General features: G+C 50.1%; 1 protein-coding gene across 4 annotated transcripts in view; it reads left to right on the top strand.

Moving 5' to 3' along the window:
* Positions 1–24,816, top strand: part of MICAL2 (microtubule associated monooxygenase, calponin and LIM domain containing 2) — a 215,152-nt gene that overhangs the window by 4,257 nt on the left and 186,079 nt on the right. For 3 of the 4 annotated variants that reach the window (XM_060303498.2, XM_060303494.1, XM_060303497.1), the window contains exon 2: positions 24,128–24,198. The exons of the other annotated variant lie outside the window; for it this stretch is intronic. The gene's annotated coding sequence lies outside the window, so the exon portion shown is untranslated. The remainder of the gene's footprint in view (positions 1–24,127; positions 24,199–24,816) is intronic. 4 annotated transcript variants of the gene reach the window in all.

Here is a 24,816-nt window from a genome sequence, read left to right as displayed (position 1 = left end):
GATTCCCAGTGCCGCGTCTGGGACAGGGCAGAGGCATGGTGGGCGTCTGCCCAGTGGTGCCGTAGCCACTCGGGAAATGCATTTTGAATGAATTAACCCAGTGGTAGGTTTCTGTGACTGCCCATGTCTGTGTTTAGATAAGAGGTTTTAAAAAATATATGACTTGCTCACGTGTGGACATTTCCTCAGCAAGCGTCAGCCTGTAAACATCCTGAAATAATAGAACTATTTGCCGTGCTCCCTTGCGTGCTCTGGTTTGCGGTGTGGGGAGCCCAGACAGCCGCCGTGGTGCCCTGATCAGCAGCTGGCCTCCCCAGATCACATGTGGGACTGACGGGGACTGAGGTCATTTCTGCCCGAGCTCTGAATCCTGACCTATTCAGCCACAGGGATTACCATGTTAAGAGCCAGGCACTTGGCTTTGCTGCCCAGAGAATGCTGCCCGCCTCTCTCTGGGCAGTGCAAGATTCTGCCTTGTACCTTCAGGAGCCTTCTCTATCTGGCCTCGCACTTGGGCGAGGTGTGGGCTTTTCTCAAGTTATTATCCATCTGCAGCTGACAGGTCGTGACAGAAAACAAACACTTACGACCTTTCACTGTCTGGTCTGAATTTATGGTGAAGAGATAGTATCACCATTGGCACCTTTGTGTGTGTCCTAATAAAGGAGACCAGAGGCTCAGGAGGGAAGGAAAACGTGTGCTTGCTCCCCTGGATAACAGGCTTCACATCTAGCTTCCTTGTCACATCTCCCCAAGGTGCTAGGCACTCTTTTTTGTTTGTTTGTTTTTGGCCACACCTCGCAGTGTGTGGGATCTTAGTTCCCAGACCAGGGATTGAACCTGCACCCCCTGCATTGGAAGGCAGTCTTAACCACTGGACCACTGGGGAAGTCCCTGTGCTAAGCACTCTGATAGCCATCTTCTGACCCACCCAAAAAAGACCTTTCTCTGCACACAGGCCCCAAATTAAGAGGCTTTTTGCTTTTCCTCCTTCTCCTCCTCTTTCTTCTTAAACATAAACAGTCTTTTCCACTAGACATTAAGTATAAGAAAATGTTGTCTTTCTCTCTGCATGGCAGGGATAAAGTTAATTTTTTCCTTTATCTTTTATTTCTCAGTATTTTTCTAAAATTTTTATAATAAAAATATTTTATTTTTCTAATGGAAAATCCAAATATTTGGGGGTTTTTTCCTCTTAAAAAAGAGAGCTTCCTTCAACCAATTTGGATGGGTAGACAAAATTATACATGCATTTGGTACAGTTTTATGTGTGGATAGGTCACAGAGCCATTGGGATTTTGATATTTGCTTATTTTATGACATTATTTTAAAGAACATACCTGTACTTAAAAAAAATTTTTTTTTAAATTTTTTGGCCATGAGGTGCAGCTTGCAGGATCTTAGTTCCCTGACCAGGGATCAAACCCCAGCCCCCGTAGTGAAAACACAGAGTCCTAACCTCTGGACCACCAGGGAATTCCCATACCTGTACTTTTTAAAAGTTAGAAAGCAAAGAAAGCTGGAGCTTAGGAGATGGGAAGCTATGAAATCCGTGTAGCCTCACCCTCCCTCCCAGTCTACCACTTCCCTTTCATTCCTGAGAATTTCATTTTGGTTTCCCCAGAATGAAATCATTCTAATGTTAGCCTCTTGATTTTTTGTTCAGAGAGTTTGCGATATCAGAGGAAGACAGAATAACATAGTGGGTTAAGAAAAAGCAGGCAGGGCAAAGCTTCAGGCTCAGACAGCCTGTCTTTTCCTCTTGGGAAAGTGCCTGATGGCCAAACGCCCCACTGACCTCAGTTTGGGGGGCCCTGACCCCTCCCTCCACCGTTTTCTGTTTTCCTCCCTGCCACCTCCTGAGAGGTAGGAAGCATGGCTGGTCTGCGCTGATAAGGCTCCTCCTTTCTCAAGCCCTGATCATCTGGTCTCAGAACTCAGAGTTGGTGGGGGTGATGGGGACTTGGGCCCTCTGGTCACAAACCAACCTTCATCGCAGGGTTAGGTCACGGTGGAGTCTGAGTTTTGCGATGCTTCCCTTCGCTGTTAGCTGTTGAGGAAATGTCCATCCCTGTGTCCCAGATGAAGAGCCATTTGTGAGTACCAGGTATGGTATCGTTTCTCAAATGCAATTGCTCTGTACCCATCCATGCATCTAAATATTACTACAGTTCCTCCCAGGAAAGCCTGTCTGTCTCCCGCGTGGCTGGCAGTGAGTGGTGTGTGGGGGATGGTGCCGATGTTCTTAGGGGTGGGAGTTTTAGTGTGTTCCGTACTTGCACTGGTGTTTCTCTCCCCTGAGGGTCAGGGTAATCTCCCTCACCCGCCTTCTCCCATTGGTGTCCAGAGACCTTGCCACTCTTGTATTCCTTTCAAGGCAAGGTCAGCTTTCTTCCTGGGGAATACAGAGATCAAGGCAGGCCTGAGAACAGGGACTTGTTTCCTGCTGGTTTGGGGCTCAGGTTTTCCCCTTCCCTTGCAGGGGAGGATGTCCAGTGCCCATGTCCTTTCTGCTGGCAGCAAGACAGAATGGCAGGGAGTTGGCCGGTGGCCCCTGGTCCCTGAGCTGCCGCAACAGCAGGTTTTTGGGATGTTTGCAGGCCCGAGCTCCTGACACACCCAGTGCAGAAGCCCAGCCAGGCCAGAGATGGGAGTGGGAGTCTAAGAACATTTTGTCCTGCACCGTAGTGTCAATGTGTTAAGATGCGGAAACTGCTTCTTGGCTCTGGTGACTCTGAATGGCTGGCCTTGGCTACTGATCTGAGTACTGACTGAATCTGGGGAAGATTTGCAGGATCTCAGGGTTTAACTTGTGCCGGGACCAGGAGAATGAGGTGGAGGGGAGGATGAGGAAGTGCCTGGGAAAAAGTCACTTGGACTTTTTGATCACCAAAGAGAGCTGTTCCTTGGAGGAGGGCGGGTCCAGGGTCTGCTGGGGGCCTGGCAGAGCTGCTGACCCCTTTGTTGGACAGCTTCACCCCGGCGGAGCAGCGTGGGGGGTCAAGGTGCAGCATGTGGAGTATGTGGAGTTCACAGCTGCTATAAAGTTGGGGTGCTGATGGCTCCGCGTGTCGGGACAGCTGGGCTTTTGCTCAGCTTGATACAAAGGTGATAGCAGTCAGGAGCTCCCTGCTTGGAGGGGTGAGAAATCCGATCGCCGAAGAAAGGGACAGAATAGAGGAATAAGCAGGGCAATGGGGGAGGCCTCTCTCCACAGCCTCAAGGAGAGGATTCAGTCAATCTCTTTCCTCAGGGAATGTCCTAGGGGGCTCGTGCTACTGATTTCGGCCTTGGGGGCCATGGGGTTCATGCTCAGAGAGCTTCTTGCCATCTGCCTGGGGTTGCAGCACGTTCCTGTTGTGAGGGAAGGAGGAGGCTCTGGATGACGCCCCGGCTTCCTCTGGATTCCAGGCTTGCTGCGACCAGGGGACCCAGGACTTCCTGCTTGGTCCAGGTCGCTTTCACCAGATTGGATGTGTCTGTTACCTTGTACCTAACATCTTGGACTCTCTTAAAAGGGACTTAACCCCTCCTCACACCACGTGCATGGATGAGGGTACTCACCTCATACACACACATGCGCAGATGCTGGTACTCACCGCGCCCCACCCACACACGTGTGGATGCGTGGCACTCACTCCCCCCAACACACACAGATGATGCTGTTCACCCTCCATATATACATGGGTGCAGGGGAACATATTCACTCAGTCCAGAGAGAATTCAGTGAAAAGCAAGTCTCTCTTCTTCCCGTCCTCTGGTCCTCAGTTCTCTTCTTCAGTGGCATCTGCTGTCCCCAGTCTCCTGTGGCTCCTTCCAGACAGAGTCTAGGCATATGTTTGTGCCTGTTTCCCCCTTTGTTCATCTTCAGGCCTGCTGGGAAGCCACTAGGATGTGAAGCGATAGGACCCACAGGGCTGCCGAGACTCAGCAGTTATCTGAATTAGGCACACATGGCTTAACTCCTGCCCCTCTCCTCTGCTTTGCTGCCTCTCCCCTTTAGGACTCTCCTTGTGTTAGATCTGTGGGTGTAGAGAGTCTGGGCACTGAGAATAAACCTCAGGGGCATGTTCTAGGTGCAGGTGATATAGGCAAAGACAAACAAATGTGCTAAGACAGAACCTGGATTTGAATCCTAGGCATGTGGCCTTGGGCGTCAATGAACCCTAGTATTTTTGTCTTTAAAAAGGTGCTAATCACACCGATCTTGGGGAACTGATGTAGAGGTAAAATTAAAATATTTGTGAAGTGCCCTGCTTAGGTAGGCACTCAAAAATGTCAGTTTTTTTCCTAATTTTAAGGAGTGACCCATTTTCAGAATGAATGACACTGGCATGGAATCCTCTGGAAATTTTCTTGGTAGATCCCTGAGCTTTTATTTCCCTGCAGAAGGCAGCCAGTTCTCCATTTTCTGCCAAGTTGGGCTCTCCTGCACCACCTCTTCCTGGGGCATCCTCCCCAGCCTCTGAATACCACCTCCTTCTCTGTCCCTCCGTCCCCTAAGCCCTCCCCTGCCGTTGGTGAACAGGATGCTGGGGGTACCTGGAGAGAGCTCTGGGCTGTTTATGACTGCTCTCTGGGGTGTTTATGCTGTAATCTCTTCAGAAGCTCCAGCAGATGTCTGTTTATTGCTGAAACTTCATCTTTATCTTCAGCATGAGAGAAGAGAGGCTATTTTTAAAGGTCTTTAATTGACAGGGCTGCACACCCTGGCCTAGATTGCCTCCAAGTTTCATTCTTCATCACGCTTACTCTCTACCCATTTTGAAACCCTTCAGATCCACGCTGAGAGACCTTATATGTCCTGATTTTAGGGCAGCACTTAAATTTGGCAGGCAGTTGTAATCTCTTAAAAAGGTAGGTCAGGGAAGCAAAGGCAATCAGCCAACTGTCTTTTTCCGGGCTGGGACAAATTGGGTAAGTGAGAGGAGCATTTCTGTGTCCACAGAAACCAACATCTGCCCCTTCCTTTCCCCTGTGCTGGGAGAGGCCTGCCCCCTGCATGCTGCCTGCTGATTGGCTGGGAGATCTTTAGGCTTAGTTTTCCCTTTGGACTCAGGTGGGGCTCAAGGTAAGGAGGGAGTGGAAGTAGGGTAGTTTCAAATGATACCTCCCAGGAGGGTGGAAGAGGTGGAGGCCGAGCCTTGGGATGTCAGATTGGAAAGGCCCTCTGGGATCATCTAATTCTCACTCCTGCCTCCTTTTTACCTATGGGGAAACTGAGGCTCAGAGGCTTCTTGATACTGAGCGGAGGCCAAGAGGTGTGGTTCCTGGCTCAAGGGCACCTAACCAGGTCAGAGTCAAGTCTGTTCTCCATCCTCCATTTCTGGCAGGCTGTGAGCCTGTGACCAGCCTCGGGCAGCCTTACTTGCCGGTGGCCTTTCCTTTTGTATCACCAGGCGACATCCCGCTTTCTAGCAGCTCTCCCATGCTTTGAACTTAGGATATATACCCTGGTAACACTGGCTTGCACAATGGTTTGGTGCAAGATCTTTCCTTAACAAAAATACCTCCCCCAGAGCTCTGGGGCCTATAATTCCCACCTTTGTCTTCAGCCCTTGTCTCCAGAGGGCCTTTGTTAAAAATATAGAATTTAATTGGGAAGGATACCATGTTGATTAGTTTATCTCCAATTAGCTGTCCTCTGAGAGCTAAACCTCGATAGAATGGGGGATGAGTCAGCTGGAAGTAGGTTGAGGAGGGAATCAGAAAGGACTGTAAATAGGGTGCTGTCAGGGCCGGCATGGAGCACTGTGACCTAGGCTCCTTAGCTCACGGTGCACAGCTGCCGTGCCGGGGGTGCTGTGCTGAATGACAGGAGCAGAGCCTTCATCTAACTCATGGAGAGAGGTACCTTAGATAAGTTCATTCATGCCCACACATCAAGATAAGAGTTTGGAATGTGCTTTAGACAGTCACACAGCGTGGGGGAGTCAGAGGAGACTTCCTGGAGGAGGTGGCACTTGGTCCCTGAGATGGGCCTTGGAAGATAGGATTTCCATAGGCAGAGATGGGGAGAGGTAGAGCACAAAGAGATGTAGAAACATGAGGGTATGTTCAGGGTGTCACGTGGTGGAAACCTGGGGGCTGCCTGGGGGAACTTTGGAAGCCGAGGCTGGAATCAGTCTAGCCCTGAGTGCTGGGGAAGGGGTGGGTATGGCCCTAATCCTGCAGGTAGTGACAGCCATTGGAGAGGGATGGTCAGAGCATTCCTTCAGGCGGATCAGACTGTGCAGGATAAGCTTGTGTGGGAGTCGCGGGTGGGGATCTGTTAGGAGGCCTGCACTGCCCTCTGTGCGTTGGACGGTTAAACTGACCAGACTGTAGCTGTCAGTCTGGACCAAGGAGTGCCCCAGGGGGTGGGGAACAGGGAGGTCGGGGGCACTTAAGACTGGGCCCAAATAAGGCCTTGTCTGTGCTTTTGCCCCACCACCTTCCCTGTGAAGGGGGTCAGCTTGGGCAGCCCATTTGGAACCCCTCAGGTAGGGTCTTAGAATATGGGACATCTGTCACTTTCTGTGCCACCAAGTGCACCTGTCCTGCGCTTTGGCAGCTCTGTCGTCTGCAGAAAAATGGTAACTGCCCCTGCTTTTCACCACCTCACTACAGGAGGTCATTTCCCTCCCTCGAGGTCAGCCTGAGGGGGATGGATTTGGGGGTTGTGGGTGCTGAGCCCCTGGCGGTGGGTACCCGTAGATCAGGAGCAGGCGTTACCTGCCTACACATGGCTGAGGCAGCAAAGCTGGGCTGGGCAGGGACCTCGGTGAGCCCCTCCTCCTTCGTTAGAATCGTTTCTGCAGGCGTCACCTGCTCACAGGCGTTGTGGGCCATCATCGGAAATGACCGATTCTCCCCCTTCTGTGATCTCTTAAGCACCTGAATATCCCCTTCAGGTGGGTGCTGCCCTTGGTATCTGGTGCCCACTTTGACCTCCCCAGTGAAGCAGGAAGCCTGGGTGGCCTGGGGCTGAACTGGATGTCTCTAGGCGGCTGGAACACATTGTGGGGGCAGTTGGCTGACTCCCCAGCCTTTCCCCAGCCCTCTGGACATCCTGGCCCTGGCACGGACAAAAGCTGAGCTCAGCTTCTGCCTACTCCAGTGTTAACCTGGCAGGTGGAAGGCATGGCAGCCTGGTGTGCTTTGACATTTGAGCAGGGCAGCTGGCACCTGTTCTCTGCCATAGACGTCTCAGAAACACCCTTGCTTTATGTGGTGGAATAAATTGCTTCTGCAGGGAGCAAATGGCATGAGCTTCGTGCCCGTGGGAGCTATTGATAGGGGGTGGGACACTAAAATGGCTCTCTTCTTTCTTTCTTCTCCTAGCGTCTGTGCTACCAATGTGAGACCACGTTGGTCCATTCATTGATTGCTCATTTGAGCGCTCAGTTCATTCATTTTGCCAATCAAGACTTCTGGACGACCGTCTATTTGAAGCAGGTTGTCACAGACCGACCGTGGCTTTGAGTGGCAGTAACACCTTGGGCAAGCCACTGAATTTCTCTGAGCATCAGGTTTCTCTTCTGTAAGATGGGGGTGATAGCGCTTGCCTCACAAGGGGCTGTGAGGATTAACTGGGGCAGTGTGTGTAGCACACCTGTCACGTACCTGGCACATAGCAGGCATGTAGGTGGTCCCCGGCTGGCCCACAGGAGTCTGAGAGCACAGGTGTGGGCGGCATTCCTCTTTGCCTCAGGTCTCCCATTCAGTACTGTTCCCTAAATGGCTCTTATCCTTAAGTGGTGACTTTTTTAGAGAATAACTCAGTCTGAGCACATAGGTGGATAACGAAGAAAGATGGGCCACCTTTCTCTTCGTGGTGAGGTTTTCTCAATCAGACCTTGGGATCACAGGGCTGCCACATTGGTGCTTGATTTCCCCACTGTGTTCCAGCCTGGGCTTCACATCCGAGGTGACCCATTCCATCTTTGGATGGCTCCTCCTGTCACTTCCCTGCCGGCTCCCTATAGCTTCTGGCATTTGGTCCTAGTTCTTCCTCCTTGAAGCCATAGAGAAGGAAAGTCTAGTCTTTCCTCCATGTGACAGCTCTTCAGATACTGTTTTTTTAAAATCAAATCTCTGATACCATAGATTGTAAGATATACCATTATTTTATGAACCTTCAAGAAAGAAAAACTGCTTCCAGTTAAACTGTGGAACAATACTGTGTTATCACTTAAAATGTTTATATTTACTGAAAGAATTCTCTTAGACTTTAGACATAAGTTTTTCTTCCATATCGTTCCTGCATGTACATCAAAAGGAAAATAAATTATTAACAGCATTTCTAAAACGTATTCACTTTCAGAATCCAAATCTTTCAAATCACTTTTTGACTCAGTTATCATATGTTCGGGTTCTTTTTTTTTTTTTTGACATATTATATTCTGGTAAAGTGGTGATGTATTTCTTAATCTCTGTTGTCTTTGGAATTCTTTTTTCCAGGACTCAAATTTCTTCCTCAAATGGTCCTTAAATGTTCTGGCTCTTGAAATGTTGAGGGTTGCAGTTGTCCAGATGTGTCACCAGGAATAATAGTCAAATTTCCACATGACAATGACAATGGGGCGATGACAGCTATGCCCCAGCTGCATTCTGGCCTAGAGAGATTGTTAGATGTTAGGGGATTATAAGATAATTCTGCTTTCAGACATTTTATAACTGAAAAAAAAATGCACATCTCCTAACTAGTGCAATGTGATACTTAGAGACAGCCCTCTTGTCCTCTCTTGAGTCTTCCAGATTTACAACCCATGATGTGGGTCCAGGTGTTTTCCTGTGGTTCTCCTTTGAACAAACTCCATTTTGTCCATATCCTTCTAATATATCGAGGCTAGTGCCCAGACCCATCTACCATATTCATGGTGTGGTGTGACCACAGCAGAGGAAGGCAGTTATCACCTCCCTAGTTCAGGCCATTCTACTCCTTTTAATGCAGCCCAAGATTGCATTAGCTTTTCTGGCAGCTACTTCACGTTATTGACTCACTGACATTACTCCTGACCAGATCTTTTTTTTTTTGGCCGTGCCACACGGCTTGCGGGATCTTAGTAACACAATCTGGGATTGAACCCATACCCCCTGCAATGGAAGCGCAGGGTCCTAACCACTGGACCGCCAGGGAATTCCCCTGACCAGATCTTTTTAACATGACATGTTGCTAAGCTGCTTCTCCCCTGTCCTCAATGTGTGTGGCTTTAGAATTTAAGTGCAGAGCCTCCTATTTTCTTCCCATCTGATTCAGAACAAGCATTTCTGTTAAATTTCAATGGGTTAAATTCTGTGCAGCCCTCTGTTACCTTGCGCTCTTTCAGGATCCTGTTTAACTAGTGTGCCTTCCCTAGCATCTCCCAAGTCACTGATAAAATGCTTATCAGGAGAGAGCCCTCTGCCAGAGTCCTCCCCTCGGAACGTCACCTTTCATCGGCTTGCTTGGGGAAGGTAGTCCAAGCTGCTCCTGCTTAAGTCTCTGCCTTTTTGCTCTTCTGACCTCTGACCAGATGCCTTCTTGAGTCTAGTTATGCCAAATCTATTGTAATTCTCCATCAACCATTAAGCATCCTATCACAGAAAGGCATGAACGCTCCTTGACCTCATGTGTTCTCAGTTCCCACCGGGCTCCGGGACTGCTCTCAGGTGTCCCCAGGCTGCCCCACACAGATGCAGTTCAGCGGTCTCATCTGCCAGAGTTCCCAGTGTTCTGGGCCGGCCAGGGGGCTTGATGTTATTGAAACTATCTAAATATCCTTTTCTAAAATCCAAGCCTCCCCCACCCCCCTTCCCAGCCCCCTTTCTCATCTTAGTGTTGGATCTTTATGTGTCAGTCTAAGGATAGCTCTCTTTGACGGAGGCCATCGTGTGTCCAGAGTGGGAGCCGGGGTCCAGTTTCCCAGGGTCCCTTTATGCCTCTGGACCTCTTGGCTCAAGACGACCCCCACCCCTTCCTGCCGTCTAGGCATGTTGTGGAGCCGCAGCTCATCCTGGGCTGGCCTCCTCTGGTTGATGCTCTGAGGGAGGCCCTGCTTCACTGTCTCAGGGGCTTCTTTGGTTATGCATCCTTCTCCCAGTGATGGGACCTGCTCTTTTCAACAACTGACCTTGTCAGGGTTTCCTGTACAACCACGTGGCTCTATTCTCTAACACTCACATGGCAACTGTGGTGAGCCCGGCACCATGTGAGCGCTCTGTAAACACTAACTCACTTCATTCTCGTTCCAGCCCCATGAGGTAGATACTCTCATTATCCCCACTTACCAATGAGGAAATTAAAGTGCAGAGAGGTTAACTGACTTGCTCCAGATTTCACAGCTAGGAAGGGGAGAGGCGGAATTAGCATCTAGTCAGTTTGCCCCTAAGTCCAGCTCTGAACCATAATGGTGAGCTGCCTGCTTCCTAAAAGGCCCCATCTTCCCTCCTCTTCCTCCTTTCTCCCTCTGTCCCCCTGCCGCCCCACCTCCATCTTCAACTGCACAGTTCGAACAGCATTTCAGAGTGTCTGAATCATTTACTTCCTCAATCTTGGGTCCTAGAGCCCTTCTATTCTTTTAGCAATTTGAAGTCTGTTTCCTTAGTCTCAGGCACCAACTTCCCCTTCTTGGTCCCTCCCAAGTTCCAGAGGAAATGATTGCTTTTCCTCCGCAGTTCCTTCCTGTGTCCCCCTAGTCACTACCCATTCGGTCATTGCTGTGGGAATGAGCTTAATCCCCTTCTTATAGACGCTTCCTCTCTCTTCTGGAAGATGAAGTGCTCGGCGAGGCTGGTCAGAGCTTTTAGCCGGTGGGCCTTTAGTGCCATCAGGGTGTTTGATCCCCTGCCTGCCCCCCGACCTTCAGGGCTCTCCTCCGGCTGACCTGGGATCCGGGTCAGCCACAGACCAGTGGTACCCACGGTGACTGGACCGTCAAACCTCAGTCTCCCCACATGCATGTTCTCCAGAATATTTCTGTCTCTTTGTTTCATGGGCCTTTCACAAAGACCCACCTTTCTTTTTTCTTTTTTTGTAGAGATAATCTGTCTCCCTGTCCTAGTCCAAGTCCATTCCTTTAAAAGATAAAAGCTGGGCACAGAGAAACATGTATAGTCTGCTGTCCGTAATGGAAAGAAGACATATTTCTATTTGTATGTATGTACATCAACACCTTCACAACACACGTGAGCGACTAATAACTGTGGTTACCTGTTTCGGAGCGGGGACAGAACGGGTCGATGGGACAGGAGGAGGAGGGCACATTTCCTGGATACATCTGTGCTTTTTGATTTCTGAACCCAGTGATATGTTTGCTATTCAAAATTTTCAAAAGCATAGATAATGTGGGAGTCCTGATTGACGAGTTGTGGAAAGAGGATGACTCACTTGGTCAAGTCGGCTCTCTGCCTTCTGCTGCCATGTGGGCCCAGTTCCTCAGTTGTGAATGGGCTGGTCACAGACCACTTACCTCACAGTGAGGATGCCGGGAGACCCTCCCGTGGAGCTGGCATGGGCCCAGCGCATAGAGGGTCTGCAGCACACAGGGCCACCTCCCTCCTCCCTGACTCTCATCTCTCCAAGCTCAGAAGTAACTTGAGATTTTGCTGCCTTTTGTTCTAATCTCAGTTTACTTAGAGCTGGTGCTCAGCAGGCGTACCTGGGCCTCAAGTATTGGTTTTCTGTGATAAATCACCTAAAACTTAACACCGTGGGTTTTTTTTTTTAATTTATTTTTTGTTTTTTTCACCATTTTTGTTTTTGTTTTTTTGTTTTCTCCTCTGTTGAACTCCCATATTTGAGGAAATGGAAACACTCTGAATGTCTGGGTTTGCCTGGAACAACTATGTCCTTTCCTTTTCCAGACCTGTGGGACTTTACATATCATTTCTTTCCTAGTCATCCTCATCTGCTCAGCACAGGGGGACATGATTAGAACGGGTCTGACACCCTTTGAAAACACAAGCCCATGACTGGGTTTGCAGGCAACCAAGGTCAGAGCAGGCCCTGAAAAAAATATTCAGGGCAGTGGGAGAAACCAGTCCAGGTACCTATAATTGAGGAAGTGACCTGATTGGGAAGGTGACTTGCTTATGTTGGGCAGTTAATTAAGAAACATACATTTAGCACCTACTGTGTGCCCCAGGCCCTGTGCCATGGGGATGACAATATGGTTAAGGCCCAGCCTCTCCTCCCAAAACATTCACAGTATTCTTGAAAAGACAAGATACACGTGTTAAAAAAAAATTAAGTAACAGGAGATTTTGGTAACAGTTCAGCTCATTCATAGAAGGCAAGTCACAAAGTAGTTCATGACTAATTTCCATGTGACTGGTGGAAATAGAAGTGGGCGTGGGGAGTGTTTTCTAGAGGCTGGAGAGGGCCTGGAAGGCTTCCTGGAGGAGGTGGAGGCGGAGGTGGCTACATTTGATCTGTATCTTGAAGAGTAGGTGAAGTGCAGGTGGATAAGTGGGAGGAAGATGAGAGCACCTCTAGGTGGTGTTCAGGCCAGGAGAAGTGGGAAATGGCCTGGTTTGAAGGTGGGTCTCAGAGGGAAATGGGGCTGGGCAGAGGAGTTTAGGAGAGATGCAGACTGCCTTCAATATGATAGATTGTGTGTGTGTGTGTGTGTGTGTGTGTGTGTGTGTGTGTGCTTATGCATGTGTATATGTGTGTGAACGTTCAGAACAGGAATGGGAGGATGAGGACCCAGGGTCTTATAGGGAACTCTTGTAAATCCTAGGAAGGCTTTGACCTCTAGACATTTTAATCTAGGCCTGTCCTCCAGAAATGTTCTCAGGAGCAGAGAGGAGGCCCAGAAGCATGCTAGCCACACCCCCACCATTATTCTGTTTGGATACTTGCTTCTTAGACATTTTAAATGTGTATTCATTCATTCATTTGTTCATTCAGCAGGTACTTATGAGTTCTTACTCTGTGCCAGAAACTGTTCTAGGTGCTGCAGTTACAGCAGGAAAAAAATAGGGTAAAATCCCTTGCCACGTGGAACTTCTAGGAGGGAGAGAGAGACAATAAAGACTTAAGTTAATGTGTGAGGCCAGGTGATGAGAGGGGGCTGCAGAACACTAGAGCAGGGAGGAAGCTAGAGTGTGCTGGGTGCATGTGGAAGGAAGCTGTTGCGGGGAGGGCTGTAAGTTTAAATAGGGTGGTCAGGAAAGGCCTCACGGACTCGCCCTGTGCTGGGACTTATAAACCAGCAAGTGAGAAGTCTGGGGCCAGAGGGAAAGATGCGAGGCCAGACAGATCCTGTGGGGGTCTTGAGTCCTTCATTGATCCTCTTCAACCCATTGGGGTCTTCAGCTCTTGGCAGCAGGGACCCGTAGAGTGTTCTTGAGCAGAGGAGTGCCACATATGGGAAGATGTCCCTAGTGGCTTTGTAGAGGATGGGATATAGGGGGCTGAGGCAGAGAAGCTGAGATACCAGGAGGAGAGGACCAGGGCCTAACAAAGTCCATTAGTTTGACATTGCCTACCTGGGAGCAGTGGGGCAGAGCTAGGGAGCAAGAACAATGGGACAGGGGTGAGGGTGAGAGTGGAACTGGCAGAAGGGGGATGATGGCAGAGCTTAGGTGGGGAGGGGAGCGACAAGAAAGCCCCGAAGTTCTTAGAATGTGGGGCTTAAACATTCTTGCTGTGACTTTTCTTTCATTACTTTAGTATTCTTTCATTATTCTGGGTTTGAATCCTGGCTGAGTGACCTTGGGCAAGTTATTTAACCTCTCTGTGCCTCAAGCTCCATATCTGTAGAATGAGGGCAAAACAGTACTTACCTTATAGGCACATTTTAAAGAGGGCGAAATAGGTTATTGAATGTAGAATGCTTAGAACAGTACCGGGCATATAGTAAGTTTGTATATTATAGTATATCAGCTTGTTTGACAGTCTTGTTTCTCTCTCCCTATATGTGTATGTATGAGTAAAATTAATGTGTTGGACATATTCTTTCTGTTGTCGTAAAGCTACATCAAATGAAGAAAATGATGCTTTTAAGGATTAAATGAGGTAACGCATGTAATGGATTTAGCTTAGAGGCAGATGAATACTAATTAAAAGGACTACTATTACCACCAAATATTATTGTGAAGCAAATAATTTTCCAGTGGAAACCCTTTGTAAAGTCATCTGATTCAACCGTAACGTATTAAATTTATGGTGTGCCAGGTGCTGCACTAGACATATTATCTCATTTCATCTTTGCAACAACTGCCTGAGATAAACACTTAACCACATCTTACTGATGAAGAAGCTGAGGCTCAGAGAGGCTAAGATTTGCCTGAAGTCACACAGCAGAGTAAGTGGCGGAGCCGGAAGTTGCGAATTCTTTTCCCTCTGATATTGACTACCTTTTACAATAAGAAGAAGTTACTTCATAAGTGACCTGTTACATAAATGTACATTGACATATAGGTTCTTACATCGGCCTCCCTTGGTATTTGGTGCCCATATGGAGCCTTGGGGAGTGCAGAGGTGTGGCCAACTTCCAGGACAGACCAGGGGCAGTGTCAGTGGAAACCCTGGCCCAGCAGTCAGAGTTGCCCAGGAGCAGGCGAGGCCATGAGTGAGTCAGCGTCCTCCCTCAGTGACTCATCCCTGCAGGCCTTATCAGAGCCTTTCAGCTACCTAGAGAGTCTGAGATCTGTCTTGGCTGACCACGCCCCTCGTGTGCTGGAGGAGCAGAGTCTGACGGCTTCAAATTCCAGTTCCGCCATTTACCAGCTCTGTGAGGCCAAGAGAGGAGTGAATTTCTCTGTGCCTCAGTTTTGTCATCTGTGAACCCATTCACAGGCTTTTTATGAGAATTAAATGAGATGGGCCATGCAAATGCTTAGAACTGCCGTACATAGCAAGCACTCACAAAGACTTAATATTACGCTAATAATTATAATGTTATAATATTATTACAAAAGCCTCCCTGACCTCTGAGGCCAGAATAAAATGTCCTATCCTCTCCACACTCTCCTTCCAGTAACACATTTTTATTTTGCCTTATGGTGCAAATGTAGCTTTCCCCTCACCTGACAGTGAGTGCTTGAGACTGGGCAATAGGTCTCGATCAGTGTTTTTGCAATCCCTGGAGACTTGTGCCTTGTCCTGGAAGGTTTGCCGACTGGAATGGATTCCCAGTTTCCCATTTCCCTTGCAGCTGAATATTCTGACCTGAAGCCCCCCACCTCCCAAGACTGTGGGAAATGTCTGCCGTTTCTAAGGGCGCTTTACAGTTTGCCAAGCACGTTCACATTCACATTTCACTCAGTCTTCACAGTCATCCTGTGTGGTCATTGGTTATTATCTCCATTTACTAGGTAAGGAGATTGAGGCTTGGCAGAGTTAAGTAATATGCCCATGACTCGTGGGTGGAAGGTAGTGACCCAGGCGCCCATGGCCGTCCCAGGCAGCCTCCGTCTGGAGGCTCAGGTTGACCATCCCTGCAAAGCCCTTCATCATTTCCCCTTTGCTCTTCTCCTGAGGAGGGTGGGGAGGAGACCATGTGACCACCAGACTTTTCTGCAGTTCTACTTTTATCCTCTCCCTCCTGCAGGTCCTGTTACTTCCAAAAAAGCACATGATGGTGGGCTTGAGCTGAGCCAGTGATCAGAGTTGCTTAAATCATCTCAACCCCATTCTCCCTTCTCCGTGGGTCCAAGGCCTAGGTTGGGCTTGGTGGGGAGCTGAGGCAGTGGGAGGGCGTTGTAGCTTTTGGCATTTTGGAGCAGACGTGCCCGGGGCGGAGGTGGGGGGTCTGGTGGGTGAGGGGGGAACCTGCACTCAGGGGTGGAGGAGGCCGGCATCCCCGGCTTCACCCAGAGGGAAGAGCAGGCACTAGGTTCAGGGCTCAGAACCACATCCAGGGTGCAGGGGGCTGCTGGGGGCCAAAGCAGAGACTGCTGGGGGTGGGGCACTTTCTTTTCAGGAGACAAACAGGCAAGTGGTCCTTCCAGCTAAGGTGGGACTAGACCCAGGGCTCCAGGATGGACTGTAATCCAGACTTATCAAACTCTAGTGTTGTTTCTTAAGTGGAAGAATTTTCCACTTGGTTCAGGTTATTGAAAAAGTACCTGCAACATCCCGGGAATATGAAGTCCAGTGAGACAGGGACTCTGCCATGAGGAGCTTATGCACCACAGCCTCCTTTTGATCCGTGCCCCCTTCTCCCTCCTGGGAACCTTGAATGCCAGGGGGGCAGTGGTGATACTTCAGTGCATATGGCAGTGTTCAGATTCCCAGTGTCCTGGAGCTCGACCTAGAATCTGGGTCTGGCAGGTCAGCACAGCAGCACAGGCTGGGAGTTGACAAAAACATCTGCTCCTCCATCTGGGTTCTAAGGCTGCTGTGGGGAGGGAGGGGTTATTGGGCCTTTATAATCATGGGTTTTGATTCCCTCTGTGATTGTGTGACCAAAGGAGCAGTCAGAGGAGCATCTCTGGAGTGTGGGTGAGAAAGATCTCGGGTAGAACGGCCACCAACGTAACAGCTTAGGTGCCCATAACCCTGTCTCTCTTCCTCCAGCCTGGCCAATGTCTGCTGCCTCTCTCTGCCTGCCTGCCTGGGTCATCCCTGCCTTCAGCTCTTTGCGTTGGTTTTCCCAGTCTCTAGTGCTTTCCATTTCTCCTTGGCCTGTCTCCATCCTCACCCTCCAAGGCTGAGATTCAGCCCTGCCTACTTCAGAAAGGTTTCCTAAACCCTCTCAGCCAAAACTCCCCCTCTTTTCTCCATATGCCTCCTTGGTGGAGAGCCAGCAGCCCCCAGTTCAGCATTTACATGTTACATAATGTGTTTTGAGCACCTGTCAAACAGCAGGCAGCAGAGCAGGGACTAGGACTTTGAAGTCTGATGGGCCTGGGTGTGTGTTCTAGCGCTGGTTCTTATGAGCTCTGTGGCTTTGGGTAGGTGCTTTGATTTCTCTGAGTCTCAGTTTCCTCATCTGAACTTGAGGATATGGTGCCTGTTTCACAGGGAAGTTGTAAGTATCTGGTGAGATAATCCACATAAAGCACTAAGCACACAGTTCCTGCCTCATAGTAAATGGCTAACATGTGGCAGCCTTTGTTACTCTTTGACACGTATCATCTTAGTTAATCCACACTCTAGTTTTATAAGGTAGACATCATCCCCCCAAGGTCTTAGTACGCACAAACAGTGAGGCTGGCATTCAAGCCCAAGTGCTGGCTGGCCCTGAGGCACTGTTCCTCCTGCTGCTGCCGCTGCTTCCCAAGTTCAGACCCCTAGTCCCTATGCTTTTTGGTATTCTTCACAGTTTTAGCCATGAAACTCAGCAAATGTTTATTGAATGATTTTTCCTGGCTGATTTTTTTGCAGTACGCGGGCCTCTCACTGTCGTGGCCTCTCCCGTTGCGGAGCACAGGCTCCGGACGCGCAGGCTCAGCAGCCATGGCTCACGGGCCCAGCCGCTCCGCGGCATGTGGGATCTTCGCAGACCAGGGCACGAACCCGTGTCCCCTGCCTCGGCAGGCGGACTCTCAACCACTGCGCCACCAGGGAAGCCCATTTCCTGGCTGATTTGATGGGAACCAGGAGCAGCAGGAGATGGGACCCCCTTGAGCACTCCATCCCCTTTCAGATGTCTAGCTGATCAGCTTGCCCATGGGTCGCTACTGCATACCACTCCAAGGCCAGGCAGTGCCGAGGAGCATGGTGCATCATTGCACCCAGCCAGGGAGGAGGGAAAGCAAATCGTGCCCTGAGGGCAAACCAGTCAGTTCCTTTTTTTTTTTTTTTTGTGGTACGAGGGCCTCTTATGGCCTCTCCCCTTGCAGAGCACAGGCTCCGGACGCGCAGGCTCAGCAGCCATGGCTCACAGGCCTAGCCGCTCCGCGGCATGTGGGATCTTCCCGGACCAGGGCACTAACCAGTTCCTTTTAATTAATGTATTTATTTTTAAATCGCAGAGAATAAGGCTATGAAAAGAATAAGAACACTAAGGGAAATACTTGCCTGGATAATCCCCCACGACTGGGGCAGGCGCTGCCTGAACCCAGCTGCTGGAAAGCAAACAAAAACCGTTAGCCTGCAGGGAGGCTCTGGGTAGCGTGTGCCATTGTGAAGTGTGCGTCCTGTGAGGGTCAGTGGGTGAGGCTCCTCTGGAATGGCTTACTGAGCTGTCCCACACCCACGGGTGCAGCCGGGGCCCTGACAACATTACTGTAGTCAGGATGCTTTTCACATCATCTCAGATCATGGTTTCCAGTTTTTCTCCAGAAAACGTTGGAAGCTGCTGCTTCCTTCTCCAGCTGAGTCTCCTCTGGTACCAGCCGATGTCTGTGTCTGCACAGTCCTCACCCCCACTGGTTTATGTCTGTGCAGACCTTGGCATTGAGCTCCCGGGCCCTGTGGAAGAAGACAGCTGTGTGTGCTGGTTGGCGTGCTCAACCCACAGCTGGAGGCGAGGAGGAGGGGGAGGCGGCCAGTGCGGTTTTTAAAAATTTATTTATTTTATTTTATTTTTGGCTGCGTCGGGTCTTGGTTGCTGTGCGCGGGCTTTCTCTAGTTGCAGTGAGCGGGGGCTGCTCTTCATTGTGGTGCGCAGGCTTCTCATTGCAGTGGCTTCTCTTGTTGCAGAGCACGGGCTCTAGGTGCGCGGGCTTCAGTAGCTGTGGTTTGCGGGCTTAGTTGCTCCGCGGCATGTGGGATCTTCCCCGACCAGGTCTCGAACCTGTGTCCCCTGCATCGGCAGGTGGGTTCTTAACCACTGCGCCACCAGGGAAGCCCAGCCAGCGTGTTCTGATTCTTTATTTTTGCTACCAGGCCAGGGTTTGGGTTTTTGCTTTGGCTTTTCTAAATCTCTTTAAAACACATCTGAAGGTGGAGCTTCTTTCCCTGGAGGGAACTAAGAGGGTGCCGTTAGAAGGCCTGGAGGAACAGGAACAGATTCTCTCTGGGTGCTGGCCCAGGAGGTGGCAAGAACATGATACAAAGTAAAGATAATATTGTTCAGCCCATGCTGTGTGTCAGGCACTGTAGTTGTACCTGCTGAGTCAGAATCTCTTGAGAAGAGTGACTGAGAAAAAACCAAAAACACCCCCCGTCCCCCCCCCCCAAATAAAGAAACTCTGCATGGGATTCTGACAGGCATATCCTGTGTAAAACCCACGGATACATGCCATCTTGTTAACATCACACCGGAGCTCTTGGAGATTGAAATAACTCATGTTCAGAGAAGGAAACATCCAAGATGCTGCCTGTCCTGTCAGTGCCTGGGATGCTGTCTCTGGGTGGGGTGGGGGCCGGTTGTAGATGGGGGGCTGCGGCACAGCCCACCTCCCTTGAGTGGCAGCAGATGTGCCTGGGCGTAGAGGAGGCCTCAGGCTCAGGGATCAGAGTGTGCTGGGGAGGCGGCATGACAAGTGCACCAGGCAGCAGGCACTAGCAGCGTGACCTCAGCCAGTTAGTTGCTGAGCTCTCTGAGCCTCAGTCTCCTCACCTGGAAAGTGGGTTGGAGAAGCATCCATCTCCTAGGGCTGTGCTGAAGGTTAGATGACATCGTACCAGTGAAAGGGTCATTTAAGTGCTCAGACAAGATAATTCCTCTTCCCTCACCTGCCCTCTAAATAGAGTTGTTTCAAGGAGCTGCCCAGAAGTTTTTCTGTACCACAGTGAAGCCAGTGGAAATCAACTGTCTCCTTATTTCTCTCCTTGCCTTTTCCTATTGCTCATGGCCAGGGGGACCCATATCTGAGGCTGGGTTCCCAGCGCAGGCCCGCAGGACTGGGCTATGTACTTTTTTTGGTTCCAGCATCTTCCTCTCCCAGGAAGGGCATTGGTCCAAGGGCTGTGAGTGGCTCCTCTCACCTCAGTTTGTGGAGATGCCTTGCTGCCGTGTTTGCTTTTCCCTGGCTTCCTGGGTCTCACTGAGAGTGTGCAGCGGGCTTTTCTTCCTGGGTGGGATTTAGTGATGATAAAGCAGCCAGTTGTTGACTGCTGCTGTTAGTGGGGACTCTTTGGGTTTCAAGTGATAGGAACCCAACTTGAATGAGCTTAAGCAAAAATGGGATGCCTCGGGGGCTTCCCTGGTGGCGCAGTGGTTGCGAGTCCGCCTGCCGATGCAGGGGACACGATGCCCTGGTCTGGGAAGATCCCACATGCCGCGGAGCGGCTGGGCCCGTGAGCCATGGCCACTAAGCCTGCACGTCCGGAGCCTGTGCTCCGCAATGGGAGAGGCCACAACAGTGAGAGGCCCGCGTACCACTAAAAAAAAAAAAAAAAAAAAAAAAAGGGATACTTTGGAAGGTTCTAGGGGAGGTACAGAGACTCAAAGGAGGCACTGCAGAATCCAGCCCCAGAAAGAGAACACCCAGAAAGGTGACCTCCAGCATCCCTGGACCAGCATCCCCTATCTAGTCCATGGATACAGGCAGCTCCCAGCTGACCCCACACAGCCCTGTACCTGACCCAAGAGGATCAGGCCTTCCCCAGGAGTTTTCAGATTGGAACTTGGCCCAGCTTGGAGCACATGCACACCCTTTGTACCTAAGAATGTGGCCGAGGAGGAAGGATACTCTGATGAACCTATCTTGAGTCCCATGCCTACCTTTTAGGCTGGTGAGTGAAGGATGGGGTGGAATCTGTTATTGGAACAAAGGGAGAAGGATGCTCGTAATATTAATAATTAAGCAGAAGGTGAATATTTTTAATTTTAAAAAAGGAATTTTATTTATTTTTTGGCTGTATTGGGTCTTTCTTGCTGCACGTGGGCTTTCTCTAGTTGCAGTGAGCAGAGGCTACTCTTCGTTGCGGTACACGGGCTTCTCATTGCGGTGGCTTCTCTTGTTGCAGAGCATGGGCTCTAGGCACGCAGGCTTCAGTAGTTGTGGCACGCAGGCTCAGTAGTTGTGGCTCGCGGGCTCTAGAGCGCAGGCTCAGTAGTTGTGGTGCACAGGCTTAGTTGCTCCGTGGCATGTGGGATCCTCCCGGACCAGGGCTCGAACCCGTGTCCCCTGCATTGGCAGGTGGATTCTTAATCACTGTGCCACCAGGGAAGTCCTCTGGAGATGAATTTTTATTGAGTGCTTACTTTGAAGTAAAAATTATTCTAAGCTCTTTACTTACAGGTCTCATTTAATCTTTACAATCAATCCTATTTTATACATGAGGAAGCTGTGGCACAGACAGTTTAAGCAATTTGCCTAAGGTCACATAGCTAGCTAGTAGGAGAGCAGGGATTGAACCCAAGCAGATTACTCCCAGTGTGCTCCTAACCGCCCACTCTGATGCAGACGATACAGCAGATGCCATCTCCCAGCACTTACTCTAAACTAAACACGGGGCTGTCCTTTACAGCATTATCTCATTTCATCTTCAGAACAGCCTTGTGGACTAACATTATCCCCATTTTTAGATAAGAAACAGGCTCACAGAGATTATGTGACTTGCCTGGGGCCACCTGACTAATTTAAAGTGACAGAGCCCAGACAGGAACCCAGGTACGCCTGATTCTGGGGCCTGTGCTGGTGAACACTTTGCTGGGTAGCCTTTGTATTCAGACATTCCTCTTGCTCTCTCAGGTGCTCCCCTGGCAATCGGGATGAAGAGCGGTCCTGGCTCAGCATCTGAGCCTTCATCCTCTGTGCCGAGGGCTGGGCGTGGAGAGCTCTGCTTGGCACACACTGCTGAGGGGCTGGCTTTGTGGTTCTGAGCTGGATTTGGTGTGTCTCACACTAACTCATGCCTAACGCTTCATGAACAAGCCCTCAGTGCATCTAAGCTCTGGATTTCTTCATTCCACCATTCAACAAATACTGATGGAGTGCCTAGTGGGTGCCAGGCCCTGTTCCAAGGGCTTGGGGTTCCTCAGTGAGTCTCTGACTCTATGGAAGTAGGAAGGCCCCCAGAGTTCCTCTCACCTCCCTCGGGATCCATGAGGTCACTCAAGCTCACAGGAAACCTTTCCTGCACCACCTAAGTCAGGCCTACAGGGACCTGGAGACCTCATACGTCTTTGCTTGGGATTGGCATGATGGCAAATCTGAGAGCAGAGATTGTTTCCTCATTCCGATTGACGACAAAGGGCAGCGTGTCAGGGAGCAAGCGTGGGCATGGACCCCCCGGCCAGCTCCGCTGTGAGTCCCAGGCTGCTGTGGTCAGTATGGATTGAGGCTGGGCCGTGCCTCAGTTCTGCTCTCTGTGACGTGGCTGTACTGCCTGCCTCACTGGGTTGCTGGGAGGATTATCTGGGATAGCACATGCTAACCACCTGTCGTAATGCCTGCATGCGGGTTAATCCCTCTCCCTCCTTTTAACAATAGGCTAGCTTCGTGGGTGTCTCTAAAAGTCAGGGCCTGTGGATGGGGGCAGTTAGAAGGGGTCCTTGGTGAGGATATCACCAATTAGTTCAAGCTCCTCATTTTGCAGTTGAGGAAACTGAGGCCCCTCGAGGGGAAGGAAGGTGCTTGGCCTTAGGACCTTCTGGTTTAGTGGAGTTAAAGGGAGCTTGAAGCATGTTTGGCTGTAGGTCAGATGGAGGGTACAGGTTGGCCCTTGGAGTGGCTGGATCGCAACGTGTGCGCAGGCCTATGTGGGAATTTGACTGGTGGTTAGCCCTTGTAGACTGGTCCCGAGATGCCCACCTCCATCCAACTATGCAACAGCCCAGGCAGAACCTCAGCGAGCCCCTGTTCCCTACTGTTGGTCTCAGTAACATCCCAGGGTTGGTAGGGGCTTCCATTCCTGACATCTCGGTAGCAGGGGCGGCCCCTGGTTCTCATACCTGGCTAGACCGATAGTGGAATTCTACACCAGAATGTCCAGCTCCCCGACCCACTGCACCCAGAAGCTTCCCTTGAAAAGCAGGGAGGCAGATGGGTGGAGACCTCCTGACTCTCTGACTTCTGGCTCAAGGCAGCAGCACAGAGCCTCTAGCTCAGGCTGGTAGAATGTGGCCAAGGCAGGCCAGCCTGTTGGTCAGCTGCCGCAGGCTGGAGAGGTGTGGCTTGATAATGATGATGGGGATGGAGATGACTGCAGCTTCCGCCCAGGTGGCTGCCGTGGGGCGTGCGGGCCCATCGCAGCGGTGCTGGGACACCTCTCACCTCAGCGTGGTGGGAGAGACCGTGAGCACTGAGTCAGCCAGGCCCGGGCTTGAGTCCTGCCACTCCCTGGGGCCTTGACAAGTGCCTTCTGCCCTCTAAGCCCCTACTCCTGTCTGTGAGGAGCCACTGAGACAAAGCATGTCTGGTCGCTAACAGTGCTCGTTCCGTGCATGGCCAGTGCTCAGTAAATAGTTGCTTTTCTCCCATTAATAGTCTGAGGATTCTGAACAGTGAGTCCCAACTCCTGGGCTCTAAATGCAGCCTTCTGTGTACTAGAGAGAATACGTACGTGTTTCTGTGGGCAATAGCCCTGCCACCTTGCCGAGCAAAGTGAGAGCAAGTCCACGGAGTATGGCGATTGCCTCTTGGCGATCTCAAATCTTACATGTCTTTTTCTTTTTCTTTTTTTTTCTTACATGTCTTAAGTTTTGTCCTTTTGAGGCCACCTTTTAGAAAATTGGAATTGTGAAAGTAAATCCTTAAAATTTTTGTAACTCTAGGCTCCATTTTCCAAACAGGTGTAGAAGCATTTTCTGCAAAAGAAGTGGGATGTAACCAGATCACTAGGGTGGTCATTGGAAACCAAAATCATAATTTGTTTAGGAAACTCAGCCATAATCAGATAGTCCACGCTTATGACTTCCTAATTTATTCAGCATTTTGGACCTTTCCACCTTGGAAATATGACAAATTTTACATTGGTGACTTGTTACCAAGTTTTTACACCAGCTTGATTTTACTTTCCTCATGTCCTAAGCTTAGAAATTCTGGCATTTTTAATTTTTACTGGAGCAACGAATGAAGCGTTCTTTTCCATATCCATCTCACTTTCTCTGCAAGCCTTTGTGTAGAGGTGTGATAAGCCTTAGGGTACCCAGCCAGTGGCAGACAAAGGAATGTGTTTACGCGTCTCATAATTCCTTTCTTCACATGAAACACTTGGAGCACGAAGAGACATTCTCTGTCCATTTCCTCTTGTTGGGTAAAGTGTTACTACGGGACAAAGTGCACAGCATGTGGAACCTCTTGGTGGGGAGAAGAGAGGCGGCGGTAATGTAAGATAATCTACCTGACATTCCTTGTTGGGCTCTTGTTTTTAAAGGAATATGGCAACCTGTGCATGGCTTGTCCTGGGAGGAGCTGACTTCAGTCATTGTGATGCCTAAGAATCAAGTAAGTAAGTCACAGTGGTGGATCTCTTTTCTGCCATTGAATCGCTCCTGGGGGGCTGGCTTCAGGCTTTGGAAAGGATAGGGGTGCTTGCACTCTTCCTTCAAGCCCGAGTGAATGTGACCCCTATGAAGAAACAGTGGCTGGCGAAAGCCCTCTGTCTTTGCCTACCACCTCCAAGGCCGCACAGCCCTCCCACGCTGTCAGAGAAGGGAGTGTGGCAGGGATTGAGACTGAGATGTGTCTGGGGACATGAAAGACCTGTGTGACTCAGTGGGCTTTGAGTGGATGGAATCTCTGTCCCTCTTCCTCTCAGCTGTCCTGATTCCACTCCCAGCTCTGATGCTGTTTCCGTCTCCTGCTGGCCCAGGTCTGTGCCAAGACAGGAATCTGGCCAGGTAGCTTCTTCAGGGAGTGACTTCCAAGCATGGTAGACCGTTTGTCCTAGAGTTGCAAATATGATCACAGCATCTTCCTCTGCTTGGGTTCCATTGTAAGCAGAGCAAACCTGTTCGTATCTTTCCATAAATTCAGCAGGGGCATGGAGGCGTAGGGTCTGGAAGACTCCGTGTAGGTGAAAAATCAATGACTTGTATGGCATCATCACCCTCATGAACTATG

Source organism: Globicephala melas, chromosome 8 (genome assembly GCF_963455315.2).
Source record: "Globicephala melas chromosome 8, mGloMel1.2, whole genome shotgun sequence".
NCBI classification, from domain to species: domain Eukaryota; kingdom Metazoa; phylum Chordata; class Mammalia; order Artiodactyla; family Delphinidae; genus Globicephala; species Globicephala melas.
Note: the sequence above shows the minus strand (reverse complement) of the source record. Positions and strands in the feature narration are given on the sequence as shown.